The sequence below is a fragment of the Biomphalaria glabrata genome, chromosome 8, assembly GCF_947242115.1.
Source record: "Biomphalaria glabrata chromosome 8, xgBioGlab47.1, whole genome shotgun sequence".
In the NCBI taxonomy this organism is placed as follows: Eukaryota; Metazoa; Mollusca; class Gastropoda; family Planorbidae; genus Biomphalaria; species Biomphalaria glabrata.
Genome location: NC_074718.1, coordinates 47,093,207 through 47,118,262, shown reverse-complemented (window position 1 = coordinate 47,118,262; position 25,056 = coordinate 47,093,207). Strand labels below are relative to the sequence as shown.

The window sequence follows — 25,056 nt, the reverse complement described above, 5'->3', positions numbered from 1 at the left end:
TAATTAACACCATTTTGTTTACAAAATACATTAAATTCTTACCATTACCTATCAATCAGTCTGTTGAACCATGGGGGCACCACACAAGATCTGTCAACAGCCCTTCTATATTCCTCTCTGTACTTAGCCCTGGATAAACCATTTCATGGCAGACCTGCCCATTCTTTCATGTCTTCACATTGCTCTCTGTCTTTCATTCTTCATCCTGGAACTCAATGGTCAAAGGAGCATAACCCTGGTATTATTTTCTGGAAATAAAAAAAGACTGATTTAGTCCCTTAATGTAATTAACACAATTTTTTTAAAAAAATACATTAAATTCTTACCATTACCAATCAATTAGTCTGTTGAACCATGGGGGCACCACACAAGATCTGTCAACAGCCCTTCTATATTCCTCTCTGTACTTAGCCCTGGATAAACCATTTCTTGGCAGACCTGCCCATTCTTTGATGTCTTTCCATCTCTCTGTCTTCCTTCTTTGTACACAAATGGGGAAAAAATGGACCATAATTCTTAAAAAAGAAATTTAATATCATTAAATAAAATTTAATTTAATTTCTAATTATTAATAAAATATCTTACCAGAATGCTAGCCACACTTTCTAAAACTATGACCAGTGCCTTATTTAAATCTTGAATTATATTTCTAGTCTAGGAGTTCCAATCAATTTTGTTGTATACAAAGGCCATGATACTGATTATAGGAATATGCCAGATGTCTGTTTCAGCATCTGAGTAAATAAATTAATGAAACTCCTATGACTCTAAGTTAGGGTACTGTCATCTTTCATATCTGTGTTTAAAAAAAAAACAAAAAAAAAACTGGACATACATTCCTCATTATCAGTTCCCATCCTGTTTGTCATTTAAATATTTTGGACATTCCTTTTACATTCCAGCCAAGATCTTGCAGCGGACAGTAGAAAATGGCAGTTTGAACTTCAGATCATTGTGTCAACCGTCTCGTGCAAACCACAAAACCAGGCAGTGTAATCAAGATCTACCTAAGAATGAAAAATACTATCAGATACAATTTCACATTACATCTAAAAAAGGATAGCTATATTTAACTTGATCTAGTAGAAGATGTACAACTATCATACCCATATAATGTAGATTAACAAACTGATTCAAGATAAATACTATTATCTTCTTATCTTATATAATACAGACGTTACTTCAAAAAAGAAGATGATTACGTCCTACGCGTCAAACATTTAGTCATGCATATTAACCAATGACTTAAATTCTGCCAAGTCACTGGTTTTCCTGGCTAGCTCAGGCAACCCATTCCATGCTCTAATAGCACTAGGGAAGAAGGAGTATTTGTACAAATTTGTCCTAGCATATGGGACGAGGAATGTGCCTTTATCTTTGTGTCTTTCAGAGTATTTTATTAAATTTTGTTTTTGTATTTGAAGATTATGGTTCAGTGTTTTATGTATGATTGCTACTTTACTTTTGAGCCTTCTGTCCTGAAGACTTTCTAAATTTAGTGATTTTACTAAAAGTGTTACTCTAGTCAAATGTGAATATTCGTTTGTTATGAATCGCACTGCTCTATTTTGTGTCTGTTCTAGTTTCTTAATGTTTTCTTGAGTTGTGGGGTCCCAAACGGAGGATGCATATTCTATTATTGGCCTAACCAAAGTTTTAAATAACATTTTAGTTTTATGTTCTTATTTGATTTATAGAAATTTCTTTTAATAAATCCTAATGCTTTGTTTGATTTTTTTTGTAATTTTTATCAATATGTGGATTCTATGACAGTTTTTCATTTATTATAACACCTAGGTATTTTGCGTTTTTAGTCTGTGTTACTGGTTTGCCATGAATAAGATAAGTGGAATTAATTTGTTTTAGTTTTTTTGTTACTCTTAACAACTGACATTTTTCTGGGTGGAAAGACATGCTCCAATTTGATTCCCATTTCTGTAATTCATCTAATTCTCTTTGTAAAATATCTGTGTCTTGTGTTGTTTTTATTGTTCTATATATTATGCAATCGTCTGCAAATAATCTGACTTTTGTTCCTGAAGTAATGCAATTTGGTAAATCATTTATGTAAATTAAAAATAGTAGTGGACCCAAGACTGTTCCTTGAGGTACACCTGAGTTTACTATTATCGGTGTTGATTTAGAGCCATTTATTATTACAGTTTGTTCTCTCCCTATCAGAAAGTCCTTAATCCACTGATGCAGTGGACCATTAATGCCGAAATATTTTAATTTTTTAAGCAAACTATGGTGGTGAACTTTGTCAAAAGCCTTAGAAAAATCTAGTAAGATAGCATCTATTTGTTCACTATTATATTAAGCCAATCCTACACCCATACTACTTGTATACATAAAATTGGGTGGATCTAGAATTTTAGATCTAGATAGAGTAGATTCTTATTAAAATTCTAGATCTTTTCTATTAAGTAATAAAAACCTTTAAAATGTATTTTAATATGGATGAAGCTGAACAGAAAGGATTGGAAAATAGTCGATGCCAACGCAGAGGCTCTTGTTCTCGTATGAGCCATAGTTGTCTATTGACTGAAGGTGGTGGAGATAATTCAACAAGATGATTTACAATGTAATTCAAGAGATCTGTCTAGGTTAGTTCATTATTTTTCTTGAAGATTTCTATGATCAAGTCTAGATTTTCTAGATCTAGCATCATATACAATAATTTCTAGAGATCTAGTGCTAAGTCCTATACATATGGGATCTAGATCTAATCAAGATCTATCTAAAATCAGAATAAAAAATATGGAATGTCACACTAGATTTAGAATAGAATAGCAAAGTTTTACCAATATCTAGATTTTTAGTCCAGTAAATCAACTTATATAGATCAAAATATAAATTAAATTCACCTTTATCTATCCCTTAGTCTGATGGACTGTTAAGGCACCACACAAGGTTTGTCGACCATTCTTTTCCTCACCGTCTTTTGAATGACTAATTCCTGAGAATAGTAAACCATTATTGTTAAAGAATATACAGGTAATCAGTGCTTTTTTGTAAAGAAATAGGTGCCGGAGCTCAGTGATGGATTGCCTTTTACCAACTAATAAATAAATAATAAACTTTAAAATACAAAAGTAACTTTTTCGCTGCATTGAAAAAAGTGCCGGTACGCTGTACCAGTGCTTACTGTAATGCTGCTGACCTGAAAAATTGTAGTTAAACTAAATAATACAGTAATATTAAGCCCATACTAATTAGTCTTAGATATATAGATCTAGAAATTATATTGACATTGTGTAGATCTAGTCAATCTAGATTTCAAAGCAAAGAAAACAGAAGAACGGTAGACCATAAGGCAAAGACGATAGGATTGACATGGACCAAGCTGAAGAAATCCAGAATATTTATTGAAAATTTTAAGTTAGATCTAGACTAATAATCTAGAATACTAGGACTATAGTAATCTATACATTCTTTTCTAGACTCTACTAGACAAACTCTAATGATGATTCTAATATTAAATATGTAGATCTAGAGCAGTGGTTCTCAAATTTTTTTGTCTCGTAGACCCCTTGCCATGTTTTCTGCTTTTCGGTAAAACCCCTGCTTAACTTATATTTTTTTTTTTTGTATTTTTTTTTTTTAGATAAATTTTTTTTAATTTTTATTTTTATTTATTTTTTTATTTTTTTTAGATAATTTTTTTTTTTTTTTTTTAATTTTTTTTTTTTTCGAGAATTGACTTTCCCGGTACTGACTTCACTGTAGACCAGTGGTTCCCAAACTTTTATAAAAAAATTTTTATAATTTTTTTAAAAATTTTTTTTATTTTTTTTTTTCCGAGAATTGACTATCTTGGGACTAACTTCACTGTAGACCAGTGGTTCCCAAAAATTTTAGTAAAATTTTTTTTTTTTTTTTTGTTGTTTTTTTTATAAAAAAAATTTTTTTTTAATTTTTTTTTTCAATTTTTTTTTTAGATAAATTTTTTTTTGTAATTTTTTTAGATAAATTTTGTTTTAAATTTTTTTTTTTTTTTTGAGAATTCACTATCCCAGGACTGATTTCACTGTAGACCAGTGGTTCCCAAACATTCAGTAAATTTTTTTTTTTTTTTTTTTTTTTTTTTTTTTTTTATAAAATTTTTTTTTTTCATTTTTTTTTTTAATTTTTTTTTTTTTTTTTTTTTTTAGTAAATTTTTTTTTTGTTTTTTTTATAAAAATTTTTTTTTTTTTTTTTTTTTTTTTTTTTTTTTTTTATTAAATTTTTTTTTTTTTTTAATTTTTTTTTTTTTTTTAAATTTTTTTAGATAAATTTTGTTTTAAATTTTTTTTTTTTTTTTTTTTTTTGAGAATTCACTATTGCGGGACTGACTTCACTGTAGACCAGTGGTTCCAAAATTTTTTTGTTTCGTAGACCCCTTGCCATGTTTTCTGCTTTTTGGTAGACCCCCTGCTTAACTTATATTGCTTTTTTTTTTTCAATTTATTTGAAAACTAATTTCTAATTTTAGTGAGTTGAAGAGTAAAATGCAATTTAAAAATACATATAAGTATTAAATAATAACTCATTTTTATTGATAAAATTCAAATTTAACCAAATTAATATGTATTGCTGGAATCATCAAACACACTGGAAATGTTTTTTTACCCAGGCTTATCATCTGTTTCTATGGATGTCATGTTTCATACATTCTATAAAGAAGACATTCAAACAATAAATATTAATTAATTAATTTGTTTTAAGTATCATTGTAAAAATTTTCGCAAAGAGTTTCTCGTGTATCTTTCACGTGTCCGCCGAACTGTTTTCACTAAAGGGGAAGGGACGAAGGCGAGTAACTGGCGCCTTAGCCGGTAGGCTTCAAGCAGGAAGAGCTCATTAGCCACATAGCAGAAGGAAAACTGAATTTAAAAATCTGCTGCCTTGCAACTATTCCCAAACATGGGAAAGCTGTCGTGGGTCAACCCTGAGGAAAAATAAGGAGCTGGCAACCCCTAGGCAGTTTACAGCACACAGCGCTACACCCCATCAGAGCCTGTGACGCCACTGGTTCCAAACTGATTCCAAACTGTATATATTTCCTTTGCAAAGAATCACATAAGAAGCTTTTAATTTGATAACTCATGCCACCGATGTGCCCTTGAACTGTATTTTTGTTTAAAGAAATTCTTTTAATAATATCAGATGTAGGTGTGTGTAAAACAGTTTTCACAACTACAACGGCTGGTAAAATCAATGTTTTACCTATGTTTCCATATTTTGCTATAAGTAAAGAGATATTGTAAGACGCTCACAAACCAACATCTTCTCTCTATATATATGATGTTGAAGTGAGATTGTGTGGGTCTATTCTTAACTTTATCTTTGAGTGCTAGAAAATTTTTAAATCTTTATCTATTTTGTTAGGGTGACATTGTCTCAGATGATCCTCTAGCAATTGGTTTCATATCATTATTTTAAAAAAGTCACTTAGGCAACGGATTGTTTGACAAGGAAGGAATGAATCCCAGTTTTAAATAATCAATGCTGGACAGTGTACATTTTATTTCGTTAAACATTTGTTACATGCAGACAAAATTAAAATTTTTAAATAAGTATTGAGAAGATTCTTTGGTTTGATTAGCAGGATATATATTTAAATGATTTACCAAGATAAAAATCATATATTACTGTATAAAATAGATACATTAAATGAATGTAAAAATTAAAAAAAGAGTGATTAAGTCCCTTAATGTAATTAACACCATTTTGTTTACAAAATACATTAAATTCTTACCATTACCTATCAATCAGTCTGTTGAACCATGGGGGCACCACACAAGATCTGTCAACAGCCCTTCTATATTCCTCTCTGTACTTAGCCCTGGATAAACCATTTCTTGGCAGACCTGCCCATTCTTTGATGTCTTTCCATCTCTCTGTCTTCCTTCTTTGTACACAAATGGGGAAAAAATGGACCATAATTCTTAAAAAAGAAATTTAATATCATTAAATAAAATTTAATTTAATTTCTAATTATTAATAAAATATCTTACCAGAATGCTAGCCACACTTTCTAAAACTATGACCAGTGCCTTATTTAAATCTTGAATTATATTTCTAGTCTAGGAGTTCCAATCAATTTTGTTGTATACAAAGGCCATGATACTGATTATAGGAATATGCCAGATGTCTGTTTCAGCATCTGAGTAAATAAATTAATGAAACTCCTATAGGGTAATGTCATCTTTCATATCTGTATTAAAAAAACACAAAAAAAAAACAAAAAAAAACTGGACATACATTCCTCATTATCAGTTCCCATCCTGTTTGTCATTTAAATATTTTGGACATTCCTTTTACATTCCAGCCAAGATCTTGCAGCGGACAGTAGAAAATGGCAGTTTGAACTTCAGATCATTGTGTCAACCGTCTCGTGCAAACCACAAAACCAGGCAGTGTAATCAAGATCTACCTAAGAATGAAAAATACTATCAGATACAATTTCACATTACATCTAAAAAAGGATAGCTATATTTAACTTGATCTAGTAGAAGATGTACAACTATCATACCCATATAATGTAGATTAACAAACTGATTCAAGATAAATACTATTATCTTCTTATCTTATATAATACAGACGTTACTTCAAAAAAGAAGATGATTACGTCCTACGCGTCAAACATTTAGTCATGCATATTAACCAATGACTTAAATTCTGCCAAGTCACTGGTTTTCCTGGCTAGCTCAGGCAACCCATTCCATGCTCTAATAGCACTAGGGAAGAAGGAGTATTTGTACAAATTTGTCCTAGCATATGGGACGAGGAATGTGCCTTTATCTTTGTGTCTTTCAGAGTATTTTATTAAATTTTGTTTTTGTATTTGAAGATTATGGTTCAGTGTTTTATGTATGATTGCTACTTTACTTTTGAGCCTTCTGTCCTGAAGACTTTCTAAATTTAGTGATTTTACTAAAGGTGTTACTCTAGTCAAATGTGAATATTCGTTTGTTATGAATCGCACTGCTCTATTTTGTGTCTGTTCTAGTTTCTTAATGTTTTCTTGAGTTGTGGGGTCCCAAACAGAGGATGCATATTCTATTGTTGGCCTAACCAAAGTTTTAAATAACATTTTAGTTTTATGTTCTTATTTGATTTATAGAAATTTCTTTTAATAAATCCTAATGCTTTGTTTGATTTTTTTGTAGTTTCATCAATATGTGGATTCCATGACAGTTTTTCATTTATTATAACACCTAGGTATTTTGCGTTTTTAGTCTGTGTTACTGGTTTGCCATGAATAAGATAAGTGGAATTAATTTGTTTTAGTTTTTTTGTTACTCTTAACAACTGACATTTTTCTGGGTGGAAAGACATGCTCCAATTTGATTCCCATTTCTGTAATTCATCTAATTCTCTTTGTAAAATATCTGTGTCTTGTGTTGTTTTTATTGTTCTATATATTATGCAATCGTCTGCAAATAATCTGACTTTTGTTCCTGAAGTAATGCAATTTGGTAAATCATTTATGTAAATTAAAAATAGTAGTGGACCCAAGACTGTTCCTTGAGGTACACCTGAGTTTACTATTATCGGTGTTGATTTAGAGCCATTTATTATTACAGTTTGTTCTCTCCCTATCAGAAAGTCCTTAATCCACTGATGCAGTGGACCATTAATGCCGAAATATTTTAATTTTTTAAGCAAACTATGGTGGTGAACTTTGACAAAAGCCTTAGAAAAATCTAGTAAGATGGCATCTATTTGTTCACTATTATAATAAGCCAATCCTACACCCATACTACTTGTATACATAAAATTGGGTGGATCTAGAATTTTAGATCTAGATAGACTAGATTCTTATTAAAATTCTAGATCTTTTCTATTAAGTAATAAAAACCTTTAAAATGTATTTTAATATGGATGAAGCTGAACAGAAAGGATTGGAAAATAGTCGATGCCAACGCAGAGGCTCTTGTTCTCGTATGAGCCATAGTTGTCTATTGACTGAAGGTGGTGGAGATAATTCAACAAGATGATTTACAATGTAATTCAAGAGATCTGTCTAGGTTAGTTCATTATTTTTCTTGAAGATTTCTATGATCAAGTCTAGATTTTCTAGATCTAGCATCATATACAATAATTTCTAGAGATCTAGTGCTAAGTCCTATACATATGGGATCTAGATCTAATCAAGATCTATCTAAAATCAGAATAAAAAATATGGAATGTCACACTAGATTTAGAAAAGAATAGCAAAGTTTTACCAATATCTAGATTTTTAGTCCAGTAAATCAACTTATATAGATCAAAATATAAATTAAATTTTAAAAAAAATTTTTTTTTTTTTTTTTTCCGAGAATTGACTATCTTGGGACTAACTTCACTGTAGACCAGTGGTTCCCAAAATTTTAGTAAAATTTTTTTTTGTTGTTTTTTTTTTTATAAAAAAAAATTTTTTTTAATTTTTTTTTTTTCAATTTTTTTTTTTAGATTAATTTTTTTTTGTAATTCCTTTAGATAAATTTTGTTTTAAATTTTTTTTTTTTTTTTTGAGAATTCACTATCCCAGGACTGATTTCACTGTAGACCAGTGGTTCCCAAACATTCAGTAAATTTTTTTTTTTTTTTTTTTTTTAGTAAATTTTTTTTTTTTTTTTTTTTATAAAAATTTTTTTTTAAATTTTTTTTTAAATTTTTTTTTTTTTTTAATTTTTTTTTTTTTTTTTAAATTTTTTAGATAAATTTTGTTTTAAATTTTTTTTTTTTTTTTTTTTTTTGAGAATTCACTATTGCGGGACTGACTTCACTGTAGACCAGTGGTTCCCAAACTTTTTTGTTTCGTAGACCCCTTGCCATGTTTTCTGCTTTTATGTAGACCCCCTGCTTAACTTATATTGCTTTTTTTTTTCAATTTATTTGAAAACTAATTTCTAATTTTAGTGAGTTGAAGAGTAAAATGCAATTTAAAAATACACATAAGTATTAAATAATAACTCATTTTTATTGATAAAATTCAAATTTAACCAATTTAATATGTATTGCTGGAATCATCAAACACACTGGAAATGTTTTTTTACCCAGGCTTATCATCTGTTCCTATTCTATTCTAAATCTAGTGATACATTCCATATTTTTTATTCTGATTTTAGATAGATCTTGATTAGATCTAGATCCCATATGTATAGGACTTAGCACTAGATCTCTAGAAATTATTGTATATGATGCTAGATCTAGAAAATCTAGACTTGATCATAGAAATCTTCAAGAAAAATAATGAACTAACCTAGACAGATCTCTTGAATTACATTGTAAATCATCTTGTTGAATTATCTCCACCACCTTCAGTCAATAGACAACTATGGCTCATACGAGAACAAGAGCCTCTGCGTTGGCATCGACTATTTTCCAATCCTTTCTGTTCAGCTTCATCCATATTAAAATACATTTTAAAGGTTTTAATTACTTAATAGAAAAGATCTAGAATTTTAATAAGAATCTAGTCTATCTAGATCTAAAATTCTAGATCCACCCAATTTTATGTATACAAGTAGTATGGGTGTAGGATTGGCTTAATATAATAGTGAACAAATAGATGCTATCTTACTAGATTTTTCTAAGGCTTTTGACAAAGTTCACCACCATAGTTTGCTTAAAAAATTAAAATATTTCGGCATTAATGGTCCACTGCATCAGTGGATTAAGGACTTTCTGATAGGGAGAGAACAAACTGTAATAATAAATGGCTCTAAATCAACACCGATAATAGTAAACTCAGGTGTACCTCAAGGAACAGTCTTGGGTCCACTACTATTTTTAATTTACATAAATGATTTACCAAATTGCATTACTTCAGGAACAAAAGTCAGATTATTTGCAGACGATTGCATAATATATAGAACAATAAAAACAACACAAGACACAGATATTTTACAAAGAGAATTAGATGAATTACAGAAATGGGAATCAAATTGGAGCATGTCTTTCCACCCAGAAAAATGTCAGTTGTTAAGAGTAACAAAAAAACTAAAACAAATTAATTCCACTTATCTTATTCATGGCAAACCAGTAACACAGACTAAAAACGCAAAATACCTAGGTGTTATAATAAATGAAAAACTGTCATGGAATCCACATATTGATGAAACTACAAAAAAAATCAAACAAAGCATTAGGATTTATTAAAAGAAATTTCTATAAATCAAATAAGAACATAAAACTAAAATGTTATTTAAAACTTTGGTTAGGCCAATAATAGAATATGCATCCTCCGTTTGGGACCCCACAACTCAAGAAAACATTAAGAAACTAGAACAGACACAAAATAGAACAGTGCGATTCATAACAAACGAATATTCACATTTGACTAGAGTAACACCTTTAGTAAAATCACTAAATTTAGAAAGTCTTCAGGACAGAAGGCTCAAAAGTAAAGTAGCAATCATACATAAAACACTGAACCATAATCTTCAAATACAAAAACAAAATTTAATAAAATACTCTGAAAGACACAAAGATAAAGGCACATTCCTCGTCCCATATGCTAGGACAAATTTGTACAAATACTCCTTCTTCCCTAGTGCTATTAGAGCATGGAATGGGTTGCCTGAGCTAGCCAGGAAAACCAGTGACTTGGCAGAATTTAAGTCATTGGTTAATATGCATGACTAAATGTTTGACGCGTAGGACGTAATCATCTTCTTTTTTGAAGTAACATCTGTATTATATAAGATAAGAAGATAATAGTATTTATCTTGAATCAGTTTGTTAATCTACATTATATGGGTATGATAGTTGTACATCTTCTACTAGATCAAGTTAAATATAGCTATCCTTTTTTAGATGTAATGTGAAATTGTATCTGATAGTATTTTTCATTCTTAGGTAGATCTTGATTACACTGCCTGGTTTTGTGGTTTGCACGAGACGGTTGACACAATGATCTGAAGTTCAAACTGCCATTTTCTACTGTCCGCTGCAAGATCTTGGCTGGAATGTAAAAGGAATGTCCAAAATATTTAAATGACAAACAGGATGGGAACTGATAATGAGGAATGTATGTCCAGTTTTTTTTTGTTTTTTTTTGTGTTTTTTTAATACAGATATGAAAGATGACATTACCCTAACTTAGAGTCATAGGAGTTTCATTAATTTATTTACTCAGATGCTGAAACAGACATCTGGCATATTCCTATAATCAGTATCATGGCCTTTGTATACAACAAAATTGATTGGAACTCCTAGACTAGAAATATAATTCAAGATTTAAATAAGGCACTGGTCATAGTTTTAGAAAGTGTGGCTAGCATTCTGGTAAGATATTTTATTAATAATTAGAAATTAAATTAAATTTTATTTAATGATATTAAATTTCTTTTTTAAGAATTATGGTCCATTTTTTCCCCATTTGTGTACAAAGAAGGAAGACAGAGAGATGGAAAGACATCAAAGAATGGGCAGGTCTGCCAAGAAATGGTTTATCCAGGGCTAAGTACAGAGAGGAATATAGAAGGGCTGTTGACAGATCTTGTGTGGTGCCCCCATGGTTCAACAGACTAATTGATTGGTAATGGTAAGAATTTAATGTATTTTTTAAAAAAAATTGTGTTAATTACATTAAGGGACTAAATCAGTCTTTTTTTATTTCCAGAAAATAATACCAGGGTTATGCTCCTTTGACCATTGAGTTCCAGGATGAAGAATGAAAGACAGAGAGCAATGTGAAGACATGAAAGAATGGGCAGGTCTGCCATGAAATGGTTTATCCAGGGCTAAGTACAGAGAGGAATATAGAAGGGCTGTTGACAGATCTTGTGTGGTGCCCCCATGGTTCAACAGACTGATTGATAGGTAATGGTAAGAATTTAATGTATTTTGTAAACAAAATGGTGTTAATTACATTAAGGGACTTAATCACTCTTTTTTTAATTTTTACATTCATTTAATGTAATTATTTTATACAGTAATATATGATTTTTATCTTGGTAAATCATTTAAATATATATCCTGCTAATCAAACCAAAGAATCTTCTCAATACTTATTTAAAAATTTTAATTTTGTCTGCATGTAACAAATGTTTCACGAAAAGAAATGTACACTGTCCATCATTGATTATTTAAAACTGGGATTCATTCCTTCCTTGTCAAACAAGCCGTTGCCTAAGTGACTTTTTTAAAATAATGATACGAAACCAATTGCTAGAGGATCATCTGAGACAATGTCACCCTAACAAAATAGATAAAGATTTAAAAATTTTCTAGCACTCAAAGATAAAGTTAAGAATAGACCCACACAATCTCACTTCAACATCATATATATATAGAGAAGATGTTGGTTTGTGAGCATCTTACAATATCTCTTTACTTATAGCAAAATATGGAAACATAGGTAAAACATTGATTTTACCAGCCGTTGTAGTTGTGAAAACTGTTTTACACACACCTACATCTGATATTATTAAAAGAATTTCTTTAAACAAAAATACAGTTCAAGGGCACATCGGTGGCATGAGTTATCAAATTAAAAGCTTCTTATGTGATTCTTTGCAAAGGAAATATATACAGTTTGGGATCAGTTTGGAACCAGTGGCGTCACAGGCTCTGATGGGGTGTAGCGCTGTGTGCTGTAAACTGCCTAGGGGTTGCCAGCTCCTTATTTTTCCTCAGGGTTGACCCACGACAGCTTTCCCATGTTTGGGAATAGTTGCAAGGCAGCAGATTTTTAAATTCAGTTTTCCTTCTGCTATGTGGCTAATGAGCTCTTCCTGCTTGAAGCCTACCGGCTAAGGCGCCAGTTACTCGCCTTCGTCCCTTCCCCTTTAGTGAAAACAGTTCGGCGGACACGTGAAAGATACAGGAGAAACTCTTTGCGAAAATTTTTACAATGATACTTAAAACAAATTAATTAATTAATATTTATTGTTTGAATGTCTTCTTTATAGAATGTATGAAACATGACATCCATAGGAACAGATGATAAGCCTGGGTAAAAAAACATTTCCAGTGTGTTTGATGATTCCAGCAATACATATTAAATTGGTTAAATTTGAATTTTATCAATAAAAATGAGTTATTATTTAATACTTATATGTATTTTTAAATTGCATTTTACTCTTCAACTCACTAAAATTAGAAATTAGTTTTCAAATAAATTGAAAAAAAAAAAGCAATATAAGTTAAGCAGGGGGTCTACCAAAAAGCAGAAAACATGGCAAGGGGTCTACGAAACAAAAAAGTTTGGGAACCACTGGTCTACAGTGAAGTCAGTCCCGCAATAGTGAATTCTCAAAAAAAAAAAAAAAAAAAAAATTTACTAAAAAAAAAAAAAAAAAAAATTAAAAAAAAAAATTTTATAAAAAAAAAAAAAAAAAAAAAATTTACTAAAAAAAAAAAAAAAAAAAAATTAAAAAAAAAAAAAAAAAAAAAAATTTTACTGAATGTTTGGGAACCACTGGTCTACAGTGAAATCAGTCCTGGGATAGTGAATTCTCAAAAAAAAAAAAAATTTACTAAAAAAAAAAAAAAAAAAAAATTAAAAAAAAAAAAAAAAAAAAAAAATTTTACTGAATGTTTGGGAACCACTGGTCTACAGTGAAATCAGTCCTGGGATAGTGAATTCTCAAAAAAAAAAAAAAAAATTTAAAACAAAATTTATCTAAAGAAATTAAAAAAAAAAATTTATCTAAAAAAAAAAATTGAAAAAAAAAAATTGAAAAAAAATTTTTTTTATAAAAAAAAAAAAAAAAAAAAAAAAAAAAAAAAAAAAAAAAATTTTACTAAAATTTTGGGAACCACTGGTCTACAGTGAAGTTAGTCCCAAGATAGTCAATTCTCGGAAAAAAAAAAATAAAAAAAATTTGTTTAAAAATTATAAAAATTTTTTTATAAAAGTTTGGGAACCACTGGTCTACAGTGAAGTCAGTACCGGGAAAGTCAATTCTCGAAAAAAAAAAAAATTAAAAAAAAAAAAAAAAATTATCTAAAAAAAATAAAAAAATAAAAAAAAATAAAAATTAAAAAAAATTTATCTAAAAAAAAAAATACAAAAAAAAAAATATAAGTTAAGCAGGGGTTTTACCGAAAAGCAGAAAACATGGCAAGGGGTCTACGAGACAAAAAAATTTGGGAACCACTGCTCTAGATCTACATATTTTATATTAGAATCATCATTAGAGTTTGTCTAGTAGAGTCTAGAAAAGAATGTATAGATTACTATAGTCCTAGTATTCTAGATTATTAGTCTAGATCTAACTTAAAATTTTCAATAAATATTCTGGATTTCTTCAGCTTGGTCCATGTCAATCCTATCGTCTTTGCCTTATGGTCTACCGTTCTTCTGTTTTCTTTGCTTTGAAATCTAGATTGACTAGATCTACACAATGTCAATATAATTTCTAGATCTATATATCTAAGAATAATTAGTATGGGCTTAATATTACTGTATTATTTAGTTTAACTACAATTTTTCAGGTCAGCAGCATTACAGTAAGCACTGGTACAGCGTACCGGCACTTTTTTCAATGCAGCGAAAAAGTTACTTTTGTATTTTAAAGTTTATTATTTATTTATTAGTTGGTAAAAGGCAATCCATCACTGAGCTCCGGCACCTATTTCTTTACAAAAAAGCACTGATTACCTGTATATTCTTTAACAATAATGGTTTACTATTCTCAGGAATTAGTCATTCAAAAGACGGTGAGGAAAAGAATGGTCGACAAACCTTGTGTGGTGCCTTAACAGTCCATCAGACTAAGGGATAGATAAAGGTGAATTTAATTTATATTTTGATCTATATAAGTTGATTTACTGGACTAAAAATCTAGATATTGGTAAAACTTTGCTATTCTATTCTAAATCTAGTGTGACATTCCATATTTTTTATTCTGATTTTAGATAGATCTTGATTAGATCTAGATCCCATATGTATAGGACTTAGCACTAGATCTCTAGAAATTATTGTATATGATGCTAGATCTAGAAAATCTAGACTTGATCATAGAAATCTTCAAGAAAAATAATGAACTAACCTAGACAGATCTTTTGAATTACATTGTAAATCATCTTGTTGAATTATCTTCACCACCTTCAGTCAACAGACAACTATGGCTCATACGAGAACAAGAGCCTCTGCGTTGGCATCGACTATTTTCCAATCCTTTCTGTTCAGCTTCATCCATATTAAAATACATTTTAAAGGTTTTTATTACTTAATAGAAAAGATCTAGAATTTTAATAAGAATCTACTCTATCTAGATCTAAAATTCTAGATGCACCCAATTTTATGTATACAAGTAGTATGGGTGTAGGATTGGCTTAATATAATAGTGAACAAATAGATGCTATCTTACTAGATTTTTCTAAGGCTTTTGACAAAGTTCACCACCATAGTTTGCTTAAAAAATTAAAATATTTCGGCATTAATGGTCCACTGCATCAGTGGATTAAGGACTTTCTGATAGGGAGAGAACAAACTGTAATAATAAATGGCTCTAAATCAACACCGATAATAGTAAACTCAGGTGTACCTCAAGGAACAGTCTTGGGTCCACTACTATTTTTAATTTACATAAATGATTTACCAAATTGCATTACTTCAGGAACAAAAGTCAGATTATTTGCAGACGATTGCATAATATATAGAACAATAAAAACAACACAAGACACAGATATTTTACAAAGAGAATTAGATGAATTACAGAAATGGGAATCAAATTGGAGCATGTCTTTCCACCCAGAAAAATGTCAGTTGTTAAGAGTAACAAAAAAACTAAAACAAATTAATTCCACTTATCTTATTCATGGCAAACCAGTAACACAGACTAAAAACGCAAAATACCTAGGTGTTATAATAAATGAAAAACTGTCATGGAATCCACATATTGATGAAACTACAAAAAAAATCAAACAAAGCATTAGGATTTATTAAAAGAAATTTCTATAAATCAAATAAGAACATAAAACTAAAATGTTATTTAAAACTTTGGTTAGGCCAATAATAGAATATGCATCCTCCGTTTGGGACCCCACAACTCAAGAAAACATTAAGAAACTAGAACAGACACAAAATAGAGCAGTGCGATTCATAACAAACGAATATTCACATTTGACTAGAGTAACACTTTTAGTAAAATCACTAAATTTAGAAAGTCTTCAGGACAGAAGGCTCAAAAGTAAAGTAGCAATCATACATAAAACACTGAACCATAATCTTCAAATACAAAAACAAAATTTAATAAAATACTCTGAAAGACACAAAGATAAAGGCACATTCCTCGTCCCATATGCTAGGACAAATTTGTACAAATACTCCTTCTTCCCTAGTGCTATTAGAGCATGGAATGGGTTGCCTGAGCTAGCCAGGAAAACCAGTGACTTGGCAGAATTTAAGTCATTGGTTAATATGCATGACTAAATGTTTGACGCGTAGGACGTAATCATCTTCTTTTTTGAAGTAACGTCTGTATTATATAAGATAAGAAGATAATAGTATTTATCTTGAATCAGTTTGTTAATCTACATTATATGGGTATGATAGTTGTACATCTTCTTCTAGATCAAGTTAAATATAGCTATCCTTTTTTAGATGTAATGTGAAATTGTATCTGATAGTATTTTTCATTCTTAGGTAGATCTTGATTACACTGCCTGGTTTTGTGGTTTGCACGAGACGGTTGACACAATGATCTGAAGTTCAAACTGCCATTTTCTACTGTCCGCTGCAAGATCTTGGCTGGAATGTAAAAGGAATGTCCAAAATATTTAAATGACAAACAGGATGGGAACTGATAATGAGGAATGTATGTACAGTTTTTTTTTGTTTTTTTTTTGTGTTTTTTTAATACAGATATGAAAGATGACATTACCCTAACTTAGAGTCATAGGAGTTTCATTAATTTATTTACTCAGATGCTGAAACAGACATCTGGCATATTCCTATAATCAGTATCATGGCCTTTGTATACAACAAAATTGATTGGAACTCCTAGACTAGAAATATAATTCAAGATTTAAATAAGGCACTGGTCATAGTTTTAGAAAGTGTGGCTAGCATTCTGGTAAGATATTTTATTAATAATTAGAAATTAAATTAAATTTTATTTAATGATATTAAATTTCTTTTTTAAGAATTATGGTCCATTTTTTCCCCATTTGTGTACAAAGAAGGAAGACAGAGAGATGGAAAGACATCAAAGAATGGGCAGGTCTGCCAAGAAATGGTTTATCCAGGGCTAAGTACAGAGAGGAATATAGAAGGGCTGTTGACAGATCTTGTGTGGTGCCCCCATGGTTCAACAGACTAATTGATTGGTAATGGTAAGAATTTAATGTATTTTTTAAAAAAAATTGTGTTAATTACATTAAGGGACTAAATCAGTCTTTTTTTATTTCCAGAAAATAATACCAGGGTTATGCTCCTTTGACCATTGAGTTCCAGGATGAAGAATGAAAGACAGAGAGCAATGTGAAGACATGAAAGAATGGGCAGGTCTGCCATGAAATGGTTTATCCAGGGCTAAGTACAGAGAGGAATATAGAAGGGCTGTTGACAGATCTTGTGTGGTGCCCCCATGGTTCAACAGACTGATTGATAGGTAATGGTAAGAATTTAATGTATTTTGTAAACAAAATGGTGTTAATTACATTAAGGGACTTAATCACTCTTTTTTTAATTTTTACATTCATTTAATGTAATTATTTTATACAGTAATATATGATTTTTATCTTGGTAAATCATTTAAATATATATCCTGCTAATCAAACCAAAGAATCTTCTCAATACTTATTTAAAAATTTTAATTTTGTCTGCATGTAACAAATGTTTCACGAAAAGAAATGTACACTGTCCATCATTGATTATTTAAAACTGGGATTCATTCCTTCCTTGTCAAACAAGCCGTTGCCTAAGTGACTTTTTAAAAATAATGATACGAAACCAATTGCTAGAGGATCATCTGAGACAATGTCACCCTAACAAAATAGATAAAGATTTAAAAATTTTCTAGCACTCAAAGATAAAGTTAAGAATAGACCCACACAATCTCACTTCAACATCATATATATATAGAGAAGATGTTGGTTTGTGAGCATCTTACAATATCTCTTTACTTATAGCAAAATATGGAAACATAGGTAAAACATTGATTTTACCAGCCGTTGTAGTTGTGAAAACTGTTTTACACACACCTACATCTGATATTATTAAAAGAATTTCTTTAAACAAAAATACAGTTCAAGGGCACATCGGTGGCATGAGTTATCAAATTAAAAGCTTCTTATGTGATTCTTTGCAAAGGAAATATATACAGTTTGGGATCAGTTTGGAACCAGTGGCGTCACAGGCTCTGATGGGGTGTAGCGCTGTGTGCTGTAAACTGCCTAGGGGTTGCCAGCTCCTTATTTTTCCTCAGGGTTGACCCACGACAGCTTTCCCATGTTTGGGAATAGTTGCAAGGCAGCAGATTTTTAAATTCAGTTTTCCTTCTGCTATGTGGCTAATGAGCTCTTCCTGCTTGAAGCCTACTGGCTAAGGGGCCAGTTACTGGCCTTCGTCCCTTCCCCTTAAGTGAAAACAGTTCGGCGGACACGTGAAAGATACACGAGAAACTCTTTGTGAAAACTTTTACAATGATACTTAAAACAAATTAATTAATTAATATTTATTGTTTGAATGTCTTCTTTATAGAATGTATGAAACATGACATCCATAGGAACAGATGATAAGCCTGGGTAAAAAAACATTTCCAGTGTGTTTGATGATTCCAGCAATACATATTAAATTGGATAAATTTGAATTTTATCAATAAAAATGAGTTATTATTTAATACTTATATGTATTTTTAAATTGCATTTTACTCTTCAACTCACTAAAATTAGAAATTAGTTTTCAAATAAATTGAAAAAAAAAAGCAATATAAGTTAAGTAGGGGGTCTACCAAAAAGCAGAAAACATGGCAAGGGGTCTACGAAACAAAAAAATTTGGGAACCACTGGTCTACAGTGAAATCGGTCCCGCGTTATTAATTCTCAAAAAAAAAAAAAAAAAAAAAAATTTAAAACAAAATTTATCTAAAAAAATTAAAAAAAAAATAAAAAATTATCTAAAAAAAAAAAGAAATTTATCTAAAAAAAAAAAAAAAAAAAATCAAAAAAAAAAAATTAAAAAAAAAAAAAATCAAAAAAAAAAAAAAATTAAAAAAAAAAAAAAAAAAAAAAAATCAAAAAAAAAAAAAAATTAAAAAAAAAAAAAAAAAAATCAAAAAAAAAAAAAAATTAAAAAAAAAAAAAAAAAAAAAATCAAAAAAAAAAAAAAAAATATTAAAAAAAAAAAAAATTTTGAAAAAAAAAAAAATTAAAAAAAAAAAAAAAAAAAAAATTTTACTAAATGTTTGGGAACCACTGGTCTACAGTGAAGTCAGTCCTGGGATAGTGAATTCTCGAAAGAAAAAAAAAAAAATTTAAAACAAAATTTATCTAAAAAAATTAAAAAAAAATAAATTTTAAAACAAAATTTATCTAAAAAAATTAAAAAAAAAAAAATTATCTAAAAAAAAACATTAAAAAAAAAAAAAAAAAAAAATTTTACTAAAATTTTGGGAACCACTGGTCTACAGTGAAGTCAGTCCCAAGATAGTCAATTCTCGGAAAAAAAAAAAAAAAAAAAAAAAAAAAAAAAAAAAAATTTTTTTAAATTATAAAATTTTTTTTATAAAAGTTTGGGAACCACTGGTCTACAGTGAAGTCAGTACCTGGATAGTCAATTCTCGAAAAAAAAAAAATTAAAAAAAAAAAAAAAAAATTATCTAAAAAAAAATAAAAAAAAAATAAAAATTAAAATTAAAAAAAATTTATCTAAAAAAAAAAATACAAAAAAAAAAAAAATAAGTTAAGCAGGGGTTCTACCGAAAAGCAGAAAACATGGCAAGGGGTCTACGAGACAAAAAAGTTTGGGAACCACTGCTCTAGATCTACATATTTAATATTAGAATCATCATTAGAGTTTGTCTAGTAGAGTCTAGAAAAGAATGTATAGATTACTATAGTCCTAGTATTCTAGATTATTAGTCTAGATCTAACTAAAAATTTTCAATAAATATTCTGGATTTCTTCAGCTTGGTCCATGTCGATCCTATCGCCTTTGCCTTATGGTCCACAGTTCTTCTGTTTTCTTTGCTTTGAAATCTAGATTGACTAGATCAGTGATGCCCAAACTACGGCCCGCGGGCCAGATGCGGCCCGCAACGTGGTTCCATCCGGCCCGCCGAAACGTCGGCACTATGTGTAGAAATCTACCTTCCAAACAAAAAAAAAAAAAAAAGGTTGAAAAAATGTATCTTTACCTACGTTTGGGCCCTCACTTTTTTCTCTCATGGATTGGTACCATGAACTTTAACATTTGTGTGTTTATGAAATGGGACTCTGAATGTAGAATCTACCAGGACAAGTTAGCAGATCTTTACTTTTTTTTTTTTTTTGTTGAACATGATAATAAGCCAACATATTTATTTTGTAAAGAAAGTGTGGCTGTTTAATAAAACAACTTAAAAACGGCATTATAAAATAAATATGGTGGCATTCTTGGTTTGAGTCGCGAATAAAAAATTGTTAAATACTATGCTTAGATATTGGAGGATATTTATCAAAAAGAGACCACAACATGAGCCAGTGTTGCTCACATTTAAGTAGAGAATATAACCTATTGTCTGACGCGTAAAAAAATATAATTGTCAAATAACCTAATAATTAAGTGTCAAATCCATAGGTTTCTACCAAAATAGTTTCAGAACAATTTTATTTTATTTTTATAACTTTTCGTTCATGTGGCCCGCGAGATGAGTGTTGGAAATTATAATGACCCGCGGGTAAAATTAGGTTGGGCATCACTGGACTAGATCTACACAATTTCAATATAATTTCTAGATCTAAATATCTAAGACTAATTAGTATGGGCTTAATATTACTGTATTATTTAGTTTAACTACAATTTTTCAGGTCAGCAGCATTACATTAAGCACTGGTACAGTGTACCGGCACTTTTTTCAATGCAGCGAAAAAGTTACTTTTGTATTTTAAAGTTTATTATTTATTTATTAGTTGTTAAAAGGCAATCCATCACTGAGCTCCGGCACCTATTTCTTTACAAAAAAGCACTGATTACCTGTATATTCTTTAACAATAACGGTTTACTATTCTCAGGAATTAGTCATTCAAAAGACGGTGAGGAAAAGAATGGTCGACAAACCTTGTGTGGTGCCTTAACAGTCCAACAGACTAAGGGATAGATAAAGGTGAATTTAATTTATATCTTGATCTATATAAGTTGATTTACTGGACTAAAAATCTAGATATTGGTAAAACTTTGCTATTCTATTCTAAATCTAGTGTGACATTCCATATTTTTTATTCTGATTTTAGATAGATCTTGATTAGATCTAGATCCCATATGTATAGGACTTAGCACTAGATCTCTAGAAATTATTGTATATGATGCTAGATCTAGTAAATCTAGACTTGATCATAGAAATCTTCAAGAAAAATAATGAACTAACCTAGACAGATCTCTTGAATTACATTGTAAATCATCTTGTTGAATTATCTCCACCACCTTCAGTCAATAGACAACTATGGCTCATACGAGAACAAGAGCCTCTGCGTTGGCATCGACTATTTTCCAATCATTTCTGTTAAACTTCATCCATATTAAAATACATTTTAAAGATTTTTATTACTTAATAGAAAAGATCTAGAATTTTAATAAGAATCTAGTCTATCTAGATCTAAAATTCTAGATCCACCCAATTTTATGTATACAAGTAGTATGGGTGTAGGATTGGCTTAATAGTATTTATCTTGAATCAGTTTGTTAATCTACATTATATGGGTATGATAGTTGTACATCTTCTACTAGATCAAGTTAAATATAGCTATCCTTTTCTAGATGTAATGTGAAATTGTATCTTATAGTATTTTTCATTCTTAGGTGGATCTTGATTAAACTGCCTGGTTTTGTGGTTTGCACGAGACGGTTGACACAATGATCTGAAGTTTAAACTGCCATATTCTACTGTCCGCTGCGAGATCTTGGCTGGAATGTAAAAGGAATATCCAAAATATTTAAATGACAAACAGGATGGGAACTGATTATGAGGAATGTATGTCCAGTTTTTTTTTGTTTTTTTTAAATACAGATATGAAAGATGACATTACCCTAACTTAGAGTCATAGGAGTTTCATTAATTTATTTACTCAGATGCTGAAACAGACATCTGGCATATTCCTATAATCAGTATCATGGCCTTTGTATACAACAAAATTGATTGGAACTCCTAGACTAGAAATATAATTCAAGATTTAAATAAGGCACTGGTCATAGTTTTAGAAAGTGTGGCTAGCATTCTGGTAAGATATTTTATTGATAATTAGAAATTAAATTAAATTTTATTTAATGATTTTAAATTTCTTTTTTAAGAATTATGGTCCATTTTTTCCCCATTTGTGTACAAAGAAGGAAGACAGAGAGATGGGAAGACATCAAAGAATGGACAGGTCTGCCATGAAATGGTTTATCCAGGGCTAAGTACAGAGAGGAATATAGAAGGGCTGTTGACAGATCTTGTGTGGTGCCCCCAAGGTTCAACAGACTGATAGATAGGTAATGGTAAGAATTTAATGTATTTTGTAAAAAAATGGTGTTAATTACATAAAGGGACTTAATCAGTCTTTTTTTATTTCCAGAAAATAATACCAGGGTTATGCTCCTTTGACCATTGAGTTCCAGGATGAAGAATGAAAGACAAGAGAGCAATGTGAAGACATGAAAGAATGGGCAGGTCTGCCATGAAATGGTTTATCCAGGGCTAAGTACAGAGAGGAATATAGAAGGGCTGTTGACAGATCTTGTGTGGTGCCCCCATGGTTCAACAGACTGATTGATAGGTAATGGTAAGAATTTAAAGTATTTGTAAAACATTTTCTAGCTATGGTTATAATTACATTATAACAAGGGTAATAAACTTGTAGCTTAATTTTGTTGTTTTTTTTTTAAGTAGAAATGAAATTTAATTTTTTTAAGAAGCGGCTTAATCTCTATATTCCCTTTTCAAGAAAATAAAACCAGGATTATGGTCCTTTTACCATAGAGTTCCAGAAGGAAGAATGAAAGAAAGACAGAGCAATGGGAAGGCTTCAAAGAATTGGCAGGTCTGACATTAAATGAAGTTTTATCCAAGGCCAAGTAAAGAGAGGAATAAAGAAGGATGGTTGACAGAACTTGTGTGGTGCCCCAATGGTTCAACAGATTAGGTAAAGGTAAGAAAATAATGTATTTTGTAAAATATTTTGTAGTCATGGTGATCATTTCATAAATACTAAAGTAATTTAAATTGTGGAATTAAACTATTTTCGAAATTGCATTTTGTATTGTGTTGCTATTTTGATTTGGAGCTTTGTTTTTGTTGTGCCGCTTTTTTTAATCTGTGCATTTTTTTGGTGGCTATTTTTAATCTGGCATGTTAATATTGAGGCTGTTTAGAATCGACTTGGGATTAGTTTTGTTAACCAGTTATTTTGAATCGGACTTGTCCATTTTGTGTGTATTATTTAGCAACGACTTCCTTTTTTTTAATTTTTTTTTTTTTTTATGTTGGCTATTTGGAATCGACTTGCAATGGCTGTAGCTGTTTGATTCTTACTTGTCATTTTTGTGATTAATGCTCGGAATAGAACTTGTACATTTAAAAAAAAATTTTATGTGGTTATTTAGAATTGGCATTCAAGTTTTTCGTAGTCGCTGTTTGAATCGACATATGCTTTTTTGTGATTGCTGTTTGGAATCAAACTAGTGCATTCATTTTATGGTTATTTAGAATGGACATTTTTAAAATTTTTTTTGTAACTGATGTTCGACATCGGACTTGTGTTTTTTTTTTTTTTTTTTGTTTAGAATCAACGTGTTTTGTATAGTGGCTGTTTGAAAAGAAATTTGCTTTTTTCGTGATGGCTGTTTGGAATGAAATAGTCCTTTTTTGTAATGGCTGATTGGAATCGGACTTGTGTGATTATGTTATTGATGTTCAGAATTGGACTTGTGTCTTTTTATGATCAGTAATATAAATCCGACTTGCGCATTTTTTTTTTGGTGGTTATTAAAATTTTTGTGATGGGTGTTTTTAATCATACTTATTTTTTGTGTGGGCTGTTTAAAAAAGACTTGTGTTTTTCTGTGATGGATATTCACATTCCGAGTTGTGCATTTACTTTGTGTTTTTTTAGAATGGCATTTTTATTTGTTTATTTTATGTGATGGCTGTTAGAAGTCTGACTTATGCCTCCTTTTTAAGATCGGTGTGGAGTTCGAAACTGGACTTGGTGGGGTTTTTTTGTGATCAATGTTCGGCATAAGACTTGTTTTTTTTTTTTTTAAATCAACTGCTTTTTTTAGTAGTGGCTGATTGAATTGACATTTGGGTCTTTATTGATGGCAGTTTGGACATGTGTTTTTTTAATTGATGTTCTTTATCAGATTTGTTAGTTTTTCTTTTATCAATGTTTTAAATTGGACTTGTGCATTTTTGTGATCAATGTTCTGCATTAGACTTGTGGGCTTTTTTTTTTGTGATGGCTTTTTATGAGCTCTGTTTGAAATTAGACTTGTGTGTTTTTTGTGATCATTGTTCAGTAGCGGATTTTTTTTTTTTTTTTTTTTTTAAAGAATCATGTGCTTTTTTTAGTAGCTGAATGAATTGACATTTTCTTCTTTGGAGATGGCTGTTTGGAATCAGACATGTGTATATTACTTAAGCTCTTCATCGGATTTGTGTGTTTTTACGATCAATGTCTGATGTTTTTCGTAGTGGTTGTTTAAATTAATTGCTTTTTTTTTGTGATGGCTGTTTAGAATCAGACTTTTGCATTTTTTTGTTTGTTTGTTTGTTGTTATTTAGAATTAACTTGATTATTTTTTGGCAGTTAATATTTGGAATCTACTTGATAACTTTTCTTTATGACTGCTTGGAATCAACTTTTGTGTTATTTGTAGTGGCTGTCTGGAATTATCTTGTATTATTTTGTTATGGCCTTTCAGAATCAAACTTATATTTTATCTTTTTTAGGTT

The 25,056-nt window shown here is 30.0% G+C and overlaps 4 long non-coding RNA genes across 4 annotated transcripts; 3 read left to right on the top strand and 1 right to left on the bottom strand.

Annotated features, from left to right (window-relative positions):
• Positions 1 to 10,924: 10,924 nt before the first annotated feature.
• Positions 10,925 to 12,003, top strand: LOC129927891 (uncharacterized). The gene is made up of 3 exons (XR_008779538.1): positions 10,925 to 11,260; positions 11,367 to 11,513; positions 11,598 to 12,003. It is a non-coding gene; the product is annotated as an uncharacterized LOC129927891 (long non-coding RNA).
• A 4,551-nt stretch (positions 12,004 to 16,554) lies between these two features.
• On the bottom strand, positions 16,555 to 21,926 carry LOC129927630 (uncharacterized). Its single transcript, XR_008779243.1, has 3 exons — positions 21,493 to 21,926; positions 21,102 to 21,214; positions 16,555 to 16,676 (listed from the first exon to the last, which is right to left on the bottom strand). It is a non-coding gene; the product is annotated as an uncharacterized LOC129927630 (long non-coding RNA).
• On the top strand, positions 16,665 to 17,686 carry LOC129927631 (uncharacterized). Its single transcript, XR_008779244.1, has 3 exons — positions 16,665 to 17,001; positions 17,108 to 17,254; positions 17,339 to 17,686. It is a non-coding gene; the product is annotated as an uncharacterized LOC129927631 (long non-coding RNA).
• On the top strand, positions 21,132 to 22,576 carry LOC129927629 (uncharacterized). The gene is made up of 4 exons (XR_008779242.1): positions 21,132 to 21,231; positions 21,924 to 22,095; positions 22,194 to 22,342; positions 22,449 to 22,576. It is a non-coding gene; the product is annotated as an uncharacterized LOC129927629 (long non-coding RNA).
• The last annotated feature ends 2,480 nt before the right edge of the window (positions 22,577 to 25,056 follow it).